General features: G+C 39.8%; 1 protein-coding gene across 2 annotated transcripts in view; it reads left to right on the top strand.

Annotated features, from left to right (window-relative positions):
• The window catches only part of taf2 (TAF2 RNA polymerase II, TATA box binding protein (TBP)-associated factor), a 165,406-nt gene that overhangs the window by 43,228 nt on the left and 102,054 nt on the right, over nucleotides 1-20,124 (top strand). The gene's annotated exons all lie outside the window — the stretch shown is intronic.

Here is a 20,124-nt window from a genome sequence, read left to right as displayed (position 1 = left end):
TGAGGTCTAGGAGGTTTTGGGGGCCTGGAGAAGTTTTGAAATGCCCAGACTTTTGTGCTTTTTTTTCAGTTGCTTCTAAACATATTAGTGGCTAAAGTCTGAAAACACTGTATTCAGTACAAACTGGGCTACAATAATATGTAAATATCATATATGTACATGATTTTGTCTTTGAGAAAACAATGTTTATGCATAATTAGTGAAAAACTAAAATGTTGAAGTCACTGAAACAAGGTCATAAAACACATCCAGAACATTTGATCATAAGACTGTTAAACCTGGAGCATGTAGTCTAGAATTTTTGCTTCGAAATTATGTGAAAATCATCTTGTTTACTCACAGAAAACAATAGATTGATTTAAATTTTCTAAGACACTTTTTGTTTGTAGAGGGCATATGTGAGTAGGCATCAGCTATCATGAATATTAAGAAGAGTTACAAGAAAGAATGTGAGGACAAAATAAATGTATATATTTTTGTTTATAGTTTATTTAGAATAGATTTAATTATCCCAAAAAATAATTTGAGATTCACTTGCAAGTGCAGTTAAACAGTTTATTAGGATGCTATCTATTTGGATGCTGAAAATTTAGCTTTGATTACAGGAATACATTAAATAGTCAAATATATTCAAATTGAAAGCAGTTATTTTAAATAGTAAAAATATTGAACAATATTACTGCTTTAGCAAACTGGTATTGACTGGTATTGTGTCATGTTGAAATATATAAATGAACATCACATAAATAACATTTCCAAAGTGTATATTGTTTGAGCTCTTAAATTAAATAATAAACTACATTATTAACATTATTGTGATGGTCACTGATACTAGTAGTACAGTACAACATTTAGATTATGTAAATAAAAAACATAATGTTTCACTTGATTATACATTTAGTCAGGAATTATAGTTTGGAAGAAACTACAAAAAAAAAAAAGAAAAAAAGACTTGTGTATGATCTCTGCTGGATTAAGCACTTCATTCTTTTTTTCTGAGGAAATCCAAAACTCAAATCCTGAGGTAATCGTCAGCACATCTTCTTGGGGTGAATTATGTCTTATTCCTCTCAGCTCGAAGCAAACAGTAAAATAATAATAATAAAAAAAGCAGTCTCGCTGCTTTGTTTTCTGTGATATGGGCGTATACATGCACTTCACGTGGAACATTAAAATATCAATACCGTGTTCACCTCGTTGGCGTGGTCGCATTAGAGATACACTGCAGACCAAGGCTGCAGACAGTGTTTGTTTTCTTTATTTTATAAATGCACAAAGTTTTATCGTGTGGATACAAATAAAAGTAGTCCCTTTACAGATTCGACTGATGTATTGCTCTTATCTGTATGATCAAAACTGAAAGTGTAATTTAAGATTTTTACGGGGATATCAGAAGATTCCTCATAACGCATGTATGCGGGGATCGACTCCAGAGGGTTAAAACATTTTAAAATACAACTGCATTGTTTTGATTTGTGTGATTAAAAGACAAAAATTTTGTCTTTTAAAAAAAAAAAATCTTAAAAATTGTATTAAAATTATCTGTATATCTCATGAGCAACTGTATGTGTATTGTCACATAAAGTGTTGATAAATGGTGATAAAGCTCATAATATCCCAAGTGTATGATACTGCTTTCATTCTTCAGGTCAATCATATTCATGAAAAAAAATATCTGTTTGAATAATGAAAGTCAAAGTCACCTTTATTTATATAGCGCTTTAAACAAAATACATTGCGTCAAAGCAACTGAACAACATTCATTAGGAAAACAGTGTCAATAATGCAAAAATGATAGTTAAAGGCAGTTCATCATTGGATTCAGTTATGTCATCTCTGTTCAGTTAAATAGTGTCTGTGCATTTATTTGCAATCAAGTCAACAATATCGCTGTAGATGAAGTGACCCCAACTAAGCAAGCCAGAGGCGACAGCGGCAAGGAACCGAAACTCCATCGGTGACAGAATGGAGAAAAAAACCTTGGGAGAAACCAGGCTCAGTTGGGGGGGGGGGGGGGGGGGTCAGTTCTCCTCTGACCATACGAAACCAGTAGTTCAATTCCAGGCTGCAGCAAAGTCAGATTGTGCAGAAGAATCATCTGTTTCCTGTGGTCTTGTCCTGGTGCTCCTCTGAGACAAGGTCTTTACAGGGGATCTGTATCTGGGGCTCTAGTTGTCCTGGTCTCCGCTGTCTTTCAGGGATGTAGAGGTCCTTTCTAGGTGCTGATCCAGCATCTGGTCTGGATATGTACTGGATCCGGGTGACTGCAGTGACCCTCTGATCTGGACACAGACGGGATCTGGTGGCCACGGTGACCTCGGAACAAGAGAGAAACAGACAAATATTAGCGTAGATGCCATTCTTCTAATGATGTAGCAAGTACATAGGGTGTTATGGGAAGTGTTTCCGGTTCCGGTTCCTAAAAATCCTTTAACGGATTTGGATAATAAAAGCACATTAGTATGTTATGTTTATGCCAGGTTAAAGAGATGGGTCTTTAATCTAGATTTAAACTGCAAGAGTGTGTCTGCCCCCCGAACAATGTTAGGTAGGTTATTCCAGAGTTTAGGCGCCAAATAGGAAAAGGATCTGCCGCCCGCAGTTGATTTTGATATTCTAGGTATTATCAAATTGCCTGAGTTTTGAGAACGTAGCGGACGTAGAGGATTATAATGTAAAAGGAGCTCATTCAAATACTGAGGTGCTAAACCATTCAGGGCTTTATAAGTAATAAGCAATATTTTAAAATCTATACGATGCTTGATAGGGAGCCAGTGCAGTGTTGACAGGACCGGGCTAATATTGTCATACTTCCTGGTTCTAGTAAGAACTCTTGCTGCTGCTTTTTGGACTAGCTGTAGTTTGTTTACTAAGCGTGCAGAACAACCACCCAATAAAGCATTACAATAATCTAACCTTGAGGTCATAAATGCATGGATTAACATTTCTGCATTTGACATTCAGAGCATAGGCCGTAATTTAGATATATTTTTGAGATGGAAAAATGCAGTTTTACAAATGCTAGAAACGTGGCTTTCTAAGGAAAGATTGCGATCAAATAGCACACCTAGGTTCCTAACTGATGACGAAGAATTGACAGAGCAACCATCAAGTCTTAGACAGTGTTCTAGGTTATTACAAGCGGAGTTTTTAGGTCCTATAATTAACACCTCTGTTTTTTCAGAATTTAGCAGTAAGAAATTACTCGTCATCCAGTTTTTTATATCGACTATGCAATCCATTAGTTTTTCAAATTGGTGTGTTTCACCGGGCTGCGAAGAAATATAGAGCTGAGTATCATCAGCATAACAGTGAAAGCTAACACCATGTTTCCTGATTATCTCCCAAGGGTAACATATAAAGCGTGAAGAGTAGCGGCCCTAGTACTGAGCCTTGAGGTACTCCATACTGCACTTGTGATCGATAGGATACATCTTCATTCACTGCTACGAACTGATGGCGGTCATATAAGTACGATTTAAACCATGCTAATGCACTTCCACTGATGCCAACAAAGTATTTGCAAAGTCTATGCAAAAGAATGTTGTGGTCAATTGTGTCAAACGCAGCACTAAGATCCAATAAAACTAATAGAGAGATACACCCACGATCAGATGATAAGAGCAGATCATTTGTAACTCTAAGGAGAGCAGTCTCAGTACTATGATACGGTCTAAATCCTGACTGGAAATCTTCACATATACCATTTTTCTCTAAGAAGGAATATAATTGTGAGGATACCACCTTTTCTAGTATCTTGGACAGAAAAGGGAGATTCGAGATTGGTCTATAATTAACTAGTTCTTTGGGGTCAAGTTGTGGTTTTTTGATGAGAGGCTTAATAACAGCCAGTTTGAAGGTTTTGGGGACATATCCTAATGACAATGAGGAATTAATAATAGTCAGAAGAGGATCTATGACTTCTGGAAGCACCTCTTTTAGGAGCTTAGATGGTATAGGGTCTAACATACATGTTGTTGGTTTAGATGATTTAACAAGTTTATACAATTCTTCCTCTCCTATGGTAGAGAATGAGTGGAACTGTTTCTCAGGGGATCTATAGTGCACTGTCTGATGTGATACTGTAGCTGACGGCTGAATGGTTGCAATTTTATCTCTAATAGTATCGATTTTAGAAGTAAAGTAGTTCATAAAGTCATTACTGCTGTGGTGTTGGGAAATGTCAACACTTGTTGAGGCTTTATTTTTCGTTAATTTAGCCACTGTATTGAATAAATACCTGGGGTTATGTTTGTTTTCTTCTAAAAGAGAAGAAAAGTAATCGGATCTAGCAGTTTTTAATGCTTTTCTGTAGGATATGTTACTTTCCTGCCAAGCAATACGAAATACCTCTAGTTTTGTTTTCCTCCAGCTGTGCTCCATTTTTCGGGCTGCTCTCTTTAGGGTGCGAGTATGCTCATTATACCATGGTGTCAAACTGTTTTCCTTAACCTTCCTTAAGCGTAAAGGAGCAACTTTATTTAAAGTGCTAGAAAAGAGAGAGTCCATAGTTTCTGTTACATCATCAAGTTGTTCTGAGGTTTTGGATATGCTAAGGAATTTGGTTACATCAGGAAGATAACTTAAAAAGCAGTCTTTTGTGGTAGAAGTGATGGTTCTTCCATACTTGTAACAAGAAGTAGAATTTACAATTTTGGCTATATGAAGTTTGCACAGAACTAAATAATGATCCGAGATATCATCACTTGGCTGAATAATTTCAACACCATCAACATCAATTCCATGTGACAGTATTAAATCTAGAGTATAATTTCGACAATGAGTAGGTCCTGAAACGTGTTGTCTAACACCAATAGAGTTCAGAATGTCTATAAATGCTGATCCCAATGCAAATCACCAACTATTAAAACTTTATCTGCAGCCAGAACTAACTTGGATGTAAAATCACCAAACTCTTTAATAAAGTCTGTATGGTGCCCTGGTGGCCTGTATACAGTAGCCAGTACAAACATAACAGGGGATTTATCATTAACATTTGTTTCTCTGGATAATGTTATATGAAGCACCATTACTTCAAACGAGTTATACTTGAAGCCTGCCCTCTGAAAAATCCTGAAAACGTTGTTATAAATTGAAGCAACACCTCCACCTTTGCCTTTTAGACACGGCTCATGTTTATAACAGTAATCTTGGGGGGTGGACTCATTTAAAATAATCATTTCAAATAATGTAATCATCAGGTTTTAGCCAGGTTTCTGTCAAACAGAGTACATCTATATTATGATCAGTGATCATATTATTTACAAAGAGTGTTTTCATAGAAAGGGATCTGATATTCAATAAGCCAAGCTTTATCATTTGTTTATCCATATTGCTTCTGTTTTTTATTTGTTGAACCTCAATTAAATTGTTAATCTTAACTTGGTTTGGACGTTTTTTGTTTTTTTCTAGTTCAGGGAACAGACACAGTCTCTATAGTGTGATATCTAGGTGAAAAAGTCTCTATGTGCTGAGAATTAACTGACCTCTGTGACGGGAGGCAGCTAGCAGACGGTCGGTTATAGCCAGTCTGTCTGCTTCCTGACCTGGGCCCCAGTTAGTCAAGTATAAACACGAAGACTATTTGCCATATTTCTAGAGAGAAGAGTGGCGCCACCCCAGGAGGGATGAAGACCATCTCTTTTAAACAGGTCAGGTCTGCCCCAAAAGCTCGTCCAATTGTCTATGAAACCCATGTTATTCTGTGGGCACCACTTAGACATCCAGCCATTGAGTGATGACAATCTGCTATGCATCTCGTCACCACGGTAAGCAGGGAGGGGACCAGAGCATATTACAGTGTCTGACATCGTGCTTGCAAATTCACACACCTCTTTAATGTTATTTTTAGTGATCTCCGACTGGCGAAGTCAAACATCATTAGCGCCGGCATGAATAACAATCTTACTGTATTTACGTTTAGCATTGCCAGCACTTTTAAATTTGCCAAGATGTCAGGCGCTCTGGCTCCCGGTAAACATTTGACTATGGTGGCTGGTGTCTCTATATTCACGTTCTGTACAATAGAATCACCAATAATTAGAGCACTTTCATCAGGTTTCTCAGTGGGTGCATCACTGAGTGGGGAGAACCTGTTTAATGTTTTGATCGGAACAGAAGAGCGGTGTTTTGACCCACGACTACGCTGCCTCACCGTCACCCAGTTGCCCTGCTGCAGGGGCTCTGTTTCCGGAACCGAACAATGTACAGGAATCCCTGAGCTAGACACATCCAAAGCCGTATCTAGAGCCCTTACATTCTTACTGTCCTCAATTAAAGTTTGGATGAGTGTCTCTAATTCTGAAGTCTTCTCTGTCAGCCTATCTATTTCCCTGCATTTATCACACGTGAATCTCTCATCAGCGACAGAGATGGATAAATTGTACATGTGGCAAGAGGTGCAAGGAACAATGACAGGAGAAGCCATTACTCACCGTGCTTGATGAAATATTCTTACTGCGGTTGTTTGATGAACTTGTGAAAAACTGGAGCGAGAGGAGAAAAGAAAACGGCGATAGGTTCGAATGAAAACGCTAATGACAAGCTAACGAGTGCTAACGCTTGCAGGTGTACTGCACTCACGGATATAAAATAAAAGTGAACGATCAAAGTTAATCTGATAAGATTGATCGATAATATCAGAAATATGGTGTGAATTAAGTTATATTTTACCACTTTAAAAAGCAGAAAGTGATAGTAAGATAAAGATTCTAGAGAAAAAATAAAATAAAAACAGCTACACGGAGCTACGATTTGCTACAGAAGGCCAACAGGAAGTAGAGAAAACACTCAAAAAAAAGCAATAATTTTGCCATAATATCTTTTCAAAGGGTAAAAGTTGCCTCAGTCATTGCAGGCTTTTGTGCTGCACTTTGTTTGTGCCATTTTGTTTTATTCATTTATTAGAATTTGATAGATAATAACAATATTGTTTGATAAGTGAGATCTCTGATTTTAGTCCTTGAAAACCAAAAAAGTAGTGCTTAAAGTCCATGAAAGTCCTGGAATTACATTTTGCAGTTTTGGTACGAACCTTGTAAACAAGATACAGTTTTAGAATTTTTAGCTAAAATAGATTTTAAAAAACGAATTCGATTTGCAACTAATGATTATTTTGTTAAAATCAATTAATTTAAATTCTATTTTTTTTATCCAAACAATAAAATATAGATTTAATAAAAACAAAAATTCTCATTTAAGAAATGTATTTTTATAGTTTCCATAGACATAGAAAATATTGTTTAGGACAAGCCATTTATTTTTCTTTGGCTCAAGTTAAAAAATATAGAAAATATAGAAATATAAAAATTACCCTACATTTTTTAAATTGGATTAATGGAAAAACATTTCAGTGTAATTTCCAAGTTAAATATATAACAGTTTTATTTTTCCAATTTGTTAAACTAGAAAAATAAGAAAAGAAGCAAACAAATAAAGGAACATTAATGCAACTTTCTGTTTTATTTTAATTCAATTCCAAATGTTAATTTAAAAACACTTCAATAAATGAGTTTTTACCTGAAAACATTTCCCCATAAAAAATGAAAAAAAAAAAAACCTAGTTTAACAAACTAACATAAAGCAGTTTGTCTCAGAATCACAACAAACGGCATCAAAACTATATGGTTTTCAGGGGTGTGATTCTTCTGGAAAAATCAGGAATTCCGGCTTTTCCGACCTGAAAATGATGCTCTTGTAAATCATGCAAAAAAATGATTTTGATTCGGCTATTGGTAAACATAATGACCGCTCACCGCTGTCAACGTTTTTTGTGTGTCTGATTCATGTCATGTCACTCCGCAAGTAGTCCAATCATTTGTCACGATTGAAGTTCAAAGTGTACGCGCTCCGTTATGAATGCGCACACACCCAACCATCTACTCACGTGAACAGCTTCAGTTGACTGACGAAGACAGTGAACACGGATGATTCATGTAAGCAAATCCAATATATTGTCTTTCATTTTTATATGCAGGTCTAGTAAAATTTAACCAATCTATTGATCACTTTTGTCATACTTCCATAACATTAATGTTAAACGATTCTGGGCTAACTTAGCAAAGTAACGCCATGTTGGTTATTGCTTACTTCTAGCTAGAAAGTTTAGCAGCTTCTACAAGGCTCGAAATTGCCAACATTTTTGTCGCATATGCTCCTGAAATGTAATCTGTGCGACCTAAAAATATATTTGGGAGTAACGTTATATGTGCGGAGCATAGAAACATATCTGTCCACTAATGACACGTCCGATTTGCGAACTAATGACTCCTTTGACCCGATTCACTTTAATGAATGCTTAAATCTGATCTGGGTCGAGTTTCCCGATAACGATGTATCTTCACTCTGAAGAGCGCTCTCTACGTGCAAGGTTATAAACGCTCTCCGCAAATCCACGCGCTTTTCCCAAAAACTGTTCATTCACAAAATTTGTGCTGAAATATAACCTATGGAATCATATTCTGAACGTTCAACCTAATAATCTTCATCTGTTGTGGATAAGCAATCATAGAAGTCTATAATAAAGCACTGACAAAATGGCTGAACAAAAACACAAGAAAAGAACCCTTTCAAAAATATAGAGGGAAATAAAGATGTTATTTTTAATAGATGTAAAGGACACCATAGAAATGAGGACAAGAAATGCCCAATAAATGGCTAGTTTTCGTGCACGTCAGCAGCAAATCATTGACAGATTTTTTGGAATTCATCCCTATTTTGCCCAGTCTTTGAAGCATATGTACCACATTACTCCATTTATGATTTGTTTTTTGTTCAATCATTTAATTTAGATGTGTATTTAATTTTTTCTTCCCTTTTTAATTAATTAATTTCTTTTAAACAAAAAACAAGTACAATAATTTTAATTTATTATTATACTATATAAATTATGTCACTGTAGGTGTGTGTGGGGGGGGGGGGGGGGATAGGTTGGGGCTATTTTCAGTACTGAATTTTAGGTGCTAACTCCCCTTTTCCGAGGTTGAGCATTACCTGCTGAATAAAATATAAAGTGCTTTTCAAACACTTAGTCCAGGTGCAGCACATAAATCAGTCTGAAAACAATGGACAGATCGGTTAGAAGATTCCTTACAAAGTTTTCTTCAGATGGTTCCCACTCTAGATGGCTTAAATGTTGTTGGGAACTCAGAAACGAAGACCAGGAGAATCTTGGGTAATCTTCAGCAGAATTCTTTATTGAGAATGCTCTGCGTGGCGCTGTAGTCATTAAAAGTCTAACTAGTCATATTAATACATTGTAGTTTATATAAATTTCAAGGGGGCGGAATACACAGAGGTGGAGACAACCTAAACAAAGCATCAGCATCAAGTCTCTGTTTCTGTAGTCCATTTCCCACGTTGATTCACTCAAATGACTCCTTGTCCTCATGAAGCTTGTTCATGGATGTCTGAGGTGATGCTTTACACCAGGGTGTCACATATGAAAATGACTTCTCATGCACACATTCCTGCAACACAAGAAAATAAAGAAACAGCAGACCAGCAGTATTCATGCATAGACATTTTTAGACTTCTGTTGATCGTATAGTGGTTTTAAGTCTGGTGATCATATAGTGTTTTTCTCAATCTAGTTTTAAGTAATTTGACACCTATGGACCAGTGAGGTGGGGATAAAACTACGGATAGGGGAAACCTATGAGGCAGTCTTTGCCACAGGATTGGCCCCCGAGGCCTGTTGCATTTCGGTTCTTCCCTGGGCTCCTCACTGGTCTGTGTGTGTCCTAGTCTGTCCCTGTAGTTGGGTTGCGAACTTTACTGTGTGACATCTCCATCCTCTAATGAAACATCAGTCATAACAAGAAATCATAACCCAAAAAGAATAGGAGTGACTGGAGTGTGCCTGAGTATAGCTTTGAAGGCTGTGAGTGTACTTAACGTTCTCTCAATGAAAGGAAGTGACAGTCAATGTATTTACAAAGGATGTTTCATCTTTGTTGTACATTACTGGGGAAGTTAAGCACTCACAGCCCTTACAGTTAACATCTGAGCAAGCTGCTCCAACAGCTAGGTGACGTGGGGAGGGGCAGCTTCAGAGTGGTAAGTAGACTGACTAGGAGCTGAGTAAAGCTGTTCATTTCTCTTAATGTCTTCTTGCTTTTTCTACACCCTTTCATCCAGTTTCCAGTTTTACCACAAAAATGACAACTGCCCTCCTCCTTAGGACTTTTACGTTTCTGTTGGTTCTCTGTTTTGACCTGAAAAGATGCTGCTGCAATCTTTACTCTGGCTTTGACATTTACATTTACATTTAATCATTTAGCAGACGCTTTTATCCAAAGCGACTTACAAATGAGAACAATAGAAGCAGTCAGGTCAACAAGAGAACAACAACAGTATACAAGTGCCATGACAAGTCTCAGTTAGTCTAGTATAGAACGCATAGGTAGGTTTTTTTTTTATTATTATTATTATTTTTTTATTAAAATTAAAAGACAAGAAAAGGAAAAGTGCTAGTGTTAGTTGGTTAAGTGCAGGCGAAAAAGATGAGTCTTTAGCTGTTTCTTGAAAATGAGCAAAGACTCAGCTGTACGAATTGAGATTGGTAGGTCATTCCACCAGTTGGGCACAGTCCAGGAAAAGGTCCGTGAGAGTGATTTTGAACTTCTTTGGGATGGTACCACAAGGCGTCGTTCACTTGCAGAGCGCAAACTTCTGGAGGGCACATAAGATTTAACCAATGAGTTTAGGTAAGCTGGTGCCGTGCCAGTGGTCGTCTTGTAGGCTAGCATCAGTTCCTTGAATTTGATGCGAGCAGTTACTGGTAGCCAGTGTAACCTGATGAGGAGAGGAGTAACGTGAGCTTTTTTTGGCTCATTGAAGACAACCCTCGCTGCTGTATTCTGGATCAATTGCAGAGGCTTGACAGTACATGCAGGAAGGCCCGCCAGGAGAGCATTACAATAGTCCAGTCTAGGGCTGGGATAAACGATTATTTTTTTAAACGATTAATCTAGTGATTATTTTTTCGATGCATCGATTAATCTAACGATTATTTTTTCCAGACCGATTCGATTTCGATTATCTCCCCATTAATTGACTACTAACAATTTATACAGGTTGATTTACATATCTGAATGAAAAAAACATGAATTCCTTAACATTGCAATATATGTTTATTGCTCTTAAAATTACAAAATAAAAGACTGACTAAGAATGCATTACTTTGCACTTGTATAGCGATAGCATTCAATAAAACCTTGAAGCCTTGAAAACACATAGCTTACTGAAACAAGCTTACTGAACACATAGGTCCTAGCTTACTGAAAAAAGTTCTTCTTTCAGATGAAAATAACAACAATTTGATGTCTAGCATTCAATAAAAAAGTTCACCCAAAATACTTGTTTAGAGCAATTGAAAGAATACAGTAACCAATGTAAACTTTAGGGCTTTAAGCTAATACAGAGAGTGCTTTTCCAAAAAATAAAAATTAACAGTGGGAGCCAGCAGCCTGTCATGTAGAAAAAAAATCACCGAATGCTCCATGTGAAACTTTGGCGTTCCGCCCTTTTTCTATCGTGTCTAATGATTTTGGTTAATATGCACGACGGAGAGAGAGAGCAAGAAGCGCTCGTGTTGTTTGAAGACTGTGAGTGCACGAGCGCGCGTGAAAACTTGGGTGTTTTGCCCTTTTTCTATCGTGTTTAATGATTTTGATTAATATGCACGACGGAGAGAGAGAGCAAGAAGCGCTCGTGTTGTTTGAAGACTGTGAATGCGCGCGCACAGCCGGGGCTCTCTCTCGTACGCGTCCTGTCAGGCGCAGCACAGATCACTCACCGATCAAATAACGCTTTGAAAGCCGCCAAAAAAAAAAGATCAATGCAGAAAAACCCCTGGATTGGTTATATAACGTTGGACAGAATGTTGATCGGGCCATCGCGTATATTCAGCGCACATAAGGTAAACGTTTTGCAAAAGTATTAAGAGAAATAAAAACAGGTCGACGAATCGATTCGCATATTTTGCGTCGACGTATTTTTTGCGTCGACGTCATCGATGACCTCGACGCGTTGTCCCAGCCCTAGTCCAGTCTGGAGAGAACAAGAGCTTGGACAAGAAGTTGGGTTGCTTGCTCTCACAGGAAGGGTCTAATCTTCCTAATGTTGTATAAGGCAAACCTGCAGGACCGGGTAGTTGTAGCAATGTGGTCTGTGAAGCTTAACTGATGATCCATCACAACTCCTAGGTTTCTGGCTGTCCTCGAAGGAGTAATGGTTGATGAGCCCAGCTGTATAGAGAAGTTGTGATGAAGCAATGGGTTAGCTGGAATCACCAGGAGTTCGGTCTTCGTAAGGTTAAGCTGAAGGTGATGGTCATTCATCCAGCTAGAGATGTCACTCAGACAGGCTGAAATGAGAGCAGCTACCGTCGGGTCATCTGGTTGGAATGAGAGGTAGTTGGGTGTCATCAGCGTAGCAGTGATAAGAAAAGCCATGCTTCTGAATGACAGATCCTAATGATGTCATGTAGATAGAGAAGAGAAGTGGTCCAAGTACTGAGCCTTGAGGAACCCCAGTAGCAAGGTGGTGTGACTTTGAAACATCACCCCTCCAAGACACACTGAAGGATCTGTCAGAGAGGTAGGACTTAACCCACAGGAGTGCTGTTCCAGAGATGCCCATCTTTCTGAGGGTGGACAGGAGAATCTGGTGATTAACCGTGTCAAAAGCAGCAGAAAGGTCCAGTAAGATGAGTACCGAGGATTTTGAAGCTGCTCTTGCTAGTCGCAGGGCTTCAGTAACCGAGAGCAGAGCCGTTTCAGTTGAGTGGCCACTTTTGAAGCCAGATTGGTTGCTGTCCAGGAGGTTGTTCTGTACAAGGAACATAGAAAACTGGTTGAACACAGCTCGCTCAAGTGTCTTTGCAATGAATGGAAGAAGGGATACCGGTCTGTAGTTTTCAAGAAGCGCTGGATTTAGAGATGGTTTCTTGAGCAGTGGGTTTACCCGAGCCTGCTTGAATGCTGAGGGAAATGTTCCAGAGTGAAGAGAGGAGTTGATAACGTGAGTAAGCGAAGGTATGACTGAAGAAGAGATCGCTTGAAGGAGTTGAGTGGGGATCGGATCAAGTGGACAAGTAGTAGGATGATTGGACAGGAGAAGTTTGGAGACGTCCATCTCTGAGAGTGGGGAGAAGGAGGAGAAAGAGTGTGCGTCGGTCATTGTGAAGTTGTCCTCAGTCTGTGGTGTGGAGAATTGGTCACTGATGGATCTTGTCTTATTTGTGAAGAAAACTGCAAAGTCGTCCGCTGTAAGAGTCGATGGAGGAGGTGGTGGCGGCGGATTAAGAAGAGAAGAGAAAGTCTTGAAGAGTGTCCGAGCGTCACAACAGCTGTTAATTTTGTTGTGGTAGTAGGATGTTTTAGCCGTGAAGACATTTGCAGAGAAGGAAGAGAGGAGAGACTGATACACACTGAGGTCTGTAGAGTTTCTTGATTTCTGCCATTTCCTCTCTGCAGCCCTGAGTTTAGAGCGATGTTCACGGAGGACCTCAGACAGCCAGGGGGCAGATGGGGCGGTGCGTGCTGGTCTAGACAACAGTGGGCAAAAGTTGTCCAAGCAAGATGTTAAAGTGGAGCAAAGAGTGTCCATAGCGCTGTTCGTGTCCAGAGCAGAGAACTGAGAGAGTGCAGGAAGCGAGGATGAAACCACAGAAGATAGGCGAGATGGAGAGAGTGAGCGTAGGTTCCGTCGAAAGGTGACCTGCGTTGGAGTGTGAGGCACTTCAGGAGTAAGTGCTAGGTTAGCAGTAATGAGGAAGTGGTCTGAGGTGTGCAGTGGAGCAACTGAAGAGTTGTCCACAGAGCAACAGCGCGTGTAGATGAGGTCCAGTTGGTTGCCTGATTTGTGAGTCGCTGTAGTAGACACTAGCTTGAGATCAAATGAGGTGAGCAGAGTTTTGAAGTCAGCAGCCTGGGGTTTATCTAGGTGGATGTTGAAGTCACCAAGCAGTACCAGAGGAGTACCATCTTCAGGAAAGTTTGATAGCAGCACATCCAACTCCTCCAAGAAGTTTCCCAATTGACCTGGGGGACGATAAATGACCACAAAGTGGATTTTAACAGGGTGGGTTACAGTAAAGGCATGTGATTCAAATGAACCAGTACCTGTAGGTGATGGCTGAAGATCAAATTTCCATTCTTTTGATATAAGGAGACCTGTCCCTCCACCCCTCCCAGTGGTACGAGGAGTGTGGGAACAAGTGAAATTAGTGGAGAGGGCTGCAGGGGTGGCAGTATCTTCAGGTTTGATCCAAGTCTCTGTCAGTGCCATGAGGTTGAGACTGGAATGAGTAGCAAGAGAAGAAATGAAGTCTGCTTTGTTAACTGCAGACTGGCAGTTCCAGAGACCAACTGGAATAGAGAGCGTAGTAGTAGAGGTCAGAGGGACAGGCCGTAGGTTTGTCAGACAGGCCTTCCTGCGACGTACATAGCGTGCTCTCCGAGTGTTAGTAGTGATAGTAGAGATCTGAAAGCACATAGTGACTACAAGTGTAAGAGATATTTGAGAACAGGGTATACAAAAAGTAAAGAAAGAGGAAAAAAGCAATACTCAAGTGCCCTGTCTGTGTCCTTGCTCGGTGGAGTCGCGCAGGTCGATGGTCTTTACACTCGTCGGTCTTCACACGAGGAGGACTCACACGGGGGCTGCCGCGACCGCTGTCGCGGTGAAACTTAACGCTTTTGTATTAGCCTGATTACCTGTGATTGAAGTCAGCTGGCCACGCCTCACTATTTAGCAGATCGAAACCAGGCAGTCCCGCGATAGGCAAACGCAAAACCAAGCGCCACTTTCAGCACGTATTAACCAGGGTAAGACACACACAATTTAAACCAAAAACTTTCCTAGCAATGAAGATCACACACTAGTCTGATGAGAAAAAAAGGCAAAACACTCACAAGCTGCTGTCCTTCTCTGTAGCTCGACTGTTTCTTCATCAGTGTTTCTTTCCCAAGTAGCTAAACTGTCTAGATTACTTTTGAGAGCTTTGTCAGACCAAGTTAGATCTAAGAATGGCAAGGCTTTTCTGCATTCCGCTACAAGGCCATCTGACCAGATGCAGAATAATGGTCCCTTGTCATCTTATGCCGCGTTTCCGCTGAAATTACTTTTTTTCCCAGGAACTTTTTTTCCCCCCAGACCTGTTGCTTTCTGCGTTTCCACCTCTGTGTAAAGTACCGGGAAGATTAGGCAAATAGACTGGTGACGTAGGTCTGCGCGCATTTCTCAATACAAAGTACGCTGATTTTGGACTTGCATCCTCGGTAGTGCGGACTTTGTGCATTCTGCAAATCTGCAAACAGCAGCGTACTTGATAACATCAGTCAGCTGACCAAGGCTACTGCAATTTTCCTCTCTGTATATTTACAATGAAACGAAATGGGATATCAAATACCACTGCTTCCTTTCATTTTCATTTAAACATAATAACAGCTGCAGAAATGTACTTAGTTCAGGGAAATGTGTATATACAGTCATTACAATGAAACTAAATATTATATAAATTTGCCTTTTTGAGCGTGGAGCTCACGTCTCTGAGATCGGCGAAACACATTTTTAAATAGGCGCTGTCTTTATAAATATACCACAGATTTGAGTTTTAAACAACTACATTCTCGCCTGAAATACTTTTAAAATTACAGTCGTGGCCAAAAGTTTTGAGAATTACATAAATATTAGTTTTCAAAAAGTTTGCTGCTAAACTGCTTTTAGATCTTTGTTTCAGTTGTTTCTGTGATGTACTGAAATATAATTACAAGCACTTCATACGTTTCAAAGGCTTTTATCGACAATTACATGACATTTATGCAAAGAGTCAGTATTTGCAGTGTTAGCCCTTCTTTTTCAGGACCTCTGCAATTCGACTGGGCATGCTCTCAATTAACTTCTGGGCCAAATCCTGACTGATAGCAACCCATTCTTTCATAATCACTTCTTGGAGTTTGTCAGAATTAGTGGGTTTTTGTTTGTCCACCCGCCTCTTGAGGATTGACCACAAGTTCTCAATGGGATTAAGATCTGGAGAGTTTCCAGGCCATGGACCCAAAATTTCAACATTCTGGTCCCCGAGCCACTTAGTTATAACTTTTGCCTTATGGCACGGTTCTCCATCGTGCTGGAAAATGCATTGTTCTTCACCAAACTATTGTTGGAAGAAGTTGCTGTTGGAGGGTGTTTTGGTACCATCCTTTATTCATGGCTGTGTTTTTGGGAAGAATTGTGAGTGAGCCCACTCCCTTGGATGAGAAGCAACCCCACACATGAATGGTGTCAGGATGCTTTACTGTTGGTATGACACAGGACTGATGGTAGCGCTCACCTTTTCTTCTCCGGACAAGCCTTTTTCCAGATGCCCCAAACAATCGCAAAGGGGCTTCATCTGAGAATATGACTTTGCCCCAGTCCTCAGCAGTCCATTCACTATACTTTCTGCAGAAGATCAAACTGTCCCTGATATTTTTTTTTGGAGAGAAGTGGCTTCTTTGCTGCCCTTCTTGACACCAGGCCATCTTCCAAAAGTCTTCGCCTCACTGTGCATGCAGATGCGCTCACACCTGCCTGCTGCCATTCCTGAGCAAGCTCTGCACAGGTGGCACTCCGATCCCGCAGCTGAATCCTCTTTAGGAGACTATCCTGGCGCTTGCTGGACTTTCTTGGACGCCCTGAAGCCTTCTTTACAAGAATTGAACCTCTTTCCTTAAAGTTCTTGATGATCCTATAAATTGTTGATTTAGGTGCAATCTTGGTAGCCACAATATCCTTGCCTGTGAAGACATTTTTATGCAACGCAATGATGGCTGCACGCGTTTCTTTGCAGGTCACCATGGTTAACAATGGAAGAACAATGATTTCAAGCATCACCCTCCTTTTAACATGTCAAGTCTGCCATTCTAACCCAATCAGCCTGACATAATGATCTCCAGCCTTGTGTTCGTCAACATTCTCACCTGAGTTAACAAGACGATTACTGAAATGATCTCAGCAGGTCCTTTAATGACAGCAATGAAATGCAGTGGAAATGTTTTTTGGGGATTAAGTTAATTTTCATGGCAAAGAAGGACTATGCAATTCATCTGATCACTCTTCATGACATTCTGGAGTATATGCAAATTGCTATTATAAAAACTTAAGCAGCAACTTTTCCAATTTCCAGTATTTATGTAATTCTCAAAACTTTTGGCCACAGTAATATTTTGAAAATGATCCGAATAAATGGTGGTTGAACCCAACCAATGCTTTGTGAACTCAACCAATCAGGATGTTTAGCGCCCAAGTCCCGCTTCCGAAAGTTCCGGAACTTTGAAAAAGTACTACCTCGCCAGCAGGGACTTTCTGAGGGGCATTTTTTTACCTGGAACTTTTAGTTCCTGGTTCCTGCGGTGGAAACACACTGAGTACCAGGCCAAAGTCCCTAGTTCAGTTGGGTACAGTTCCTGTGGTGGAAACGCGGCATAACACACTTTCAGGATCATTAACTATTCCATTGTAAGTTACTGCTGGCTGACAAAATCTTTCAATGTATTCACTCACAGTTTCAGCCTCCTTCTGTACACAACTAGTGACCTTTGACCAATCCAATTTTGGTCCAACAATATTCTTTAACTCTGTTTAACTCTCTCAGAACTCCCTCTCTCAATTCATCTTTACTGGGATGTTGTAGTTCAGAAGTAACAGCAGACTCAAAACTGTTGAATTCAGATTCAGTAAGAATTTGTGACATCAGCTGTGTGACTTCTGCTAACGACATGTCATAGAGACGCATTTTGCTGATCAATGCTCTTTTTAATTCAGTAAAATTTGTGCGTGCTGAAGGTAAGGATAGTTTCTCTATATTTTTAGGCCTTAACGCTTTGGCAACAGTTTGTGTTTGAACAACAGAAGAGTTGGTAGAAACACTTTTAGTTCTCTGAAATCTTATCCTAGTGCAACATACCTTTAATGAATCTACAGGCACATCAGTTACTGACTGGATGGCTACATCTGTTTCAAAGAAAGCTTGTAAGTCAGGATAATTGTTATCAGTCTGACTAACCTCTTCCACATCAGTTTTTGCTGCAGCTTTGTTGCGGTTTAATTTCTTAGTCAAAGAGGATACTCTAGCTCTGAGCTCTTTGTTCCGTTTCTCTAGCTCTGAGTTAGGCTGAGACTGCTGCGTAGCTAGTGCTAAACCAAATTCTCTGTGGCAACAGATAATGCCTTTCAAATTGTTTTTGCAAATACATGATCCTAGTATCTTTTTACATTCTTCAATTGACCATACTTTTTCTGGATGAATACCAAATTTCTTTATCAAATCCAATCTGACTGACTCTGTCACAATTGAGTCCATGTGCTGTCCTAACAAGGATTTGAACTCACTGTCTGTCCACGAAGGAGTGGCTAGTCCACCTTTCTTAGTTGTTGGAATCAGCTTAGCATTCCTTCTCAACATTTTGTAAAGTCTTTCTGACACAAAATGACACTTCTAACACTTCCCTGGCAAGCAGAGGATAAAAACACAAATTACTAGCACTTTATGCTAAACTTCCCTGCCAGACACAGAGGATAGCAAAATATTAGAATGTGATTCTTATCTTCCCTGCCTAAACGGAGGATTACTTTCATCTCTAAAATATTTTTTTTAGAGGGTAACTTAATTAACCAAACTCTACAGCTGTCTGTCAACTCTTCTCTGGCGGTGCAGAGGATACTGGTCTTTTCTTTTTAAGGTTCTTTTGGATAGAGTTACACTCACCAACCATTGGCTGTACAGAAAGATTAAGTCTGGAATGAAGTCAGATCTTTGTTGAGATTGTAGTTTCAATCTGGATACAGGTGAGGAGCTCTATCCGGGTCACGGCACCAAAAACTGTTGGGAACTCAGAAACGAAGACCAGGAGACTCTTGGGTAATCTTCAGCAGAATTCTTTATTGAGAACGCTCTGCGTGGCGCTGTAGTCATCAAAAGTCTAATTAGTCATTAGGGCCCGAGCACCGATGGTGCGAGGACCCTCTTGTATCTGCTCCGTCTATTCTTCTTCTTCGAAGTTGCTATAACTCAGACATACAATGACCAATCTGCCTCAAACTTCGCATGTTTGATAAGACTCCAAACCTGAACAGATTGACATGCCCATATTCAGTTATAGTCATAGCGCCACCTATTGGCAACAGGAAGTGACATATTTTACACTGCGACAAACTACTCCTAGAAATTTTATGACATGTGTCTTTTTGTGGTCAGTCTAATCTAAAGGCCTGTGCGATGTTAAGTTGTGAAAATCTTGAGTTTTCGTTAAAAGGTGTGTCAGTGGCGGCGTGACGAAGTTTGATGTCTCGCCATGGGACTAAAAGATGTTATAACTCGGGCATAAAATGTCAGATCTTCCACAAACTTCACAGGTGTGATAAGAGTCCTGCCCTGAACACATCTGAAGGCCAATATTCCATCGGGTGTGGCAAAATGGCTCAATAGCGCCACCTATACACTTTCAACGGAGTGCGCCTCAAGCTATGTTTCACGTACATGTACAAAAATCGGTATACACATGTAACACACCAATACCTATGAAAAGGTCTCATGGTGGGAAATCTGAATCCCAACAGGAAGTCGGTTATTTAGAATTTGCTCTTTAAAATTGGTGTTGTTTTTGCCATTTTCAGGGGTTGTTCTTTAACGAACTCCTCCTAGAGATTTATACAGATCAAAACCAAACTTGGTCAGTGTAATCTAAAGGCCTTTGCGATGTTAAAATGCGAAGATCTCGAGGTTTAGTTAAAGGGCGTGTCCATGGCGGCCTGACAAATTTCAATGTTTCGCCATGAAAAAGGAAGTTGCTGTAACCCAGACATACAATGTCCAATCTGCCCCAAACTTCACATGTTAGATAAGACTTCTGCCCTTAACAGATCTACATGCCCATATTCAGTTATAGTCATAGCGCCACCTGCTGGCAACAGGAAGTGACATGTTTTACGCTGCGACAAACTACTCCTAGAATTTTTTTGACATTAATGTATTTTTTGTGGTCAGTCTAATCTAAAGGCCTGTGCAATTTTAAATTGTGGAGATCTTGAGTTTTTGTTAAAGGGCGTGTCCATGGTGCCATGACAAAATTTGATGTC

Source organism: Carassius carassius, chromosome 15, assembly GCF_963082965.1.
Source record: "Carassius carassius chromosome 15, fCarCar2.1, whole genome shotgun sequence".
Classification (NCBI taxonomy): Eukaryota; Metazoa; Chordata; class Actinopteri; order Cypriniformes; family Cyprinidae; genus Carassius; species Carassius carassius.
Note: the sequence above shows the minus strand (reverse complement) of the source record. Positions and strands in the feature narration are given on the sequence as shown.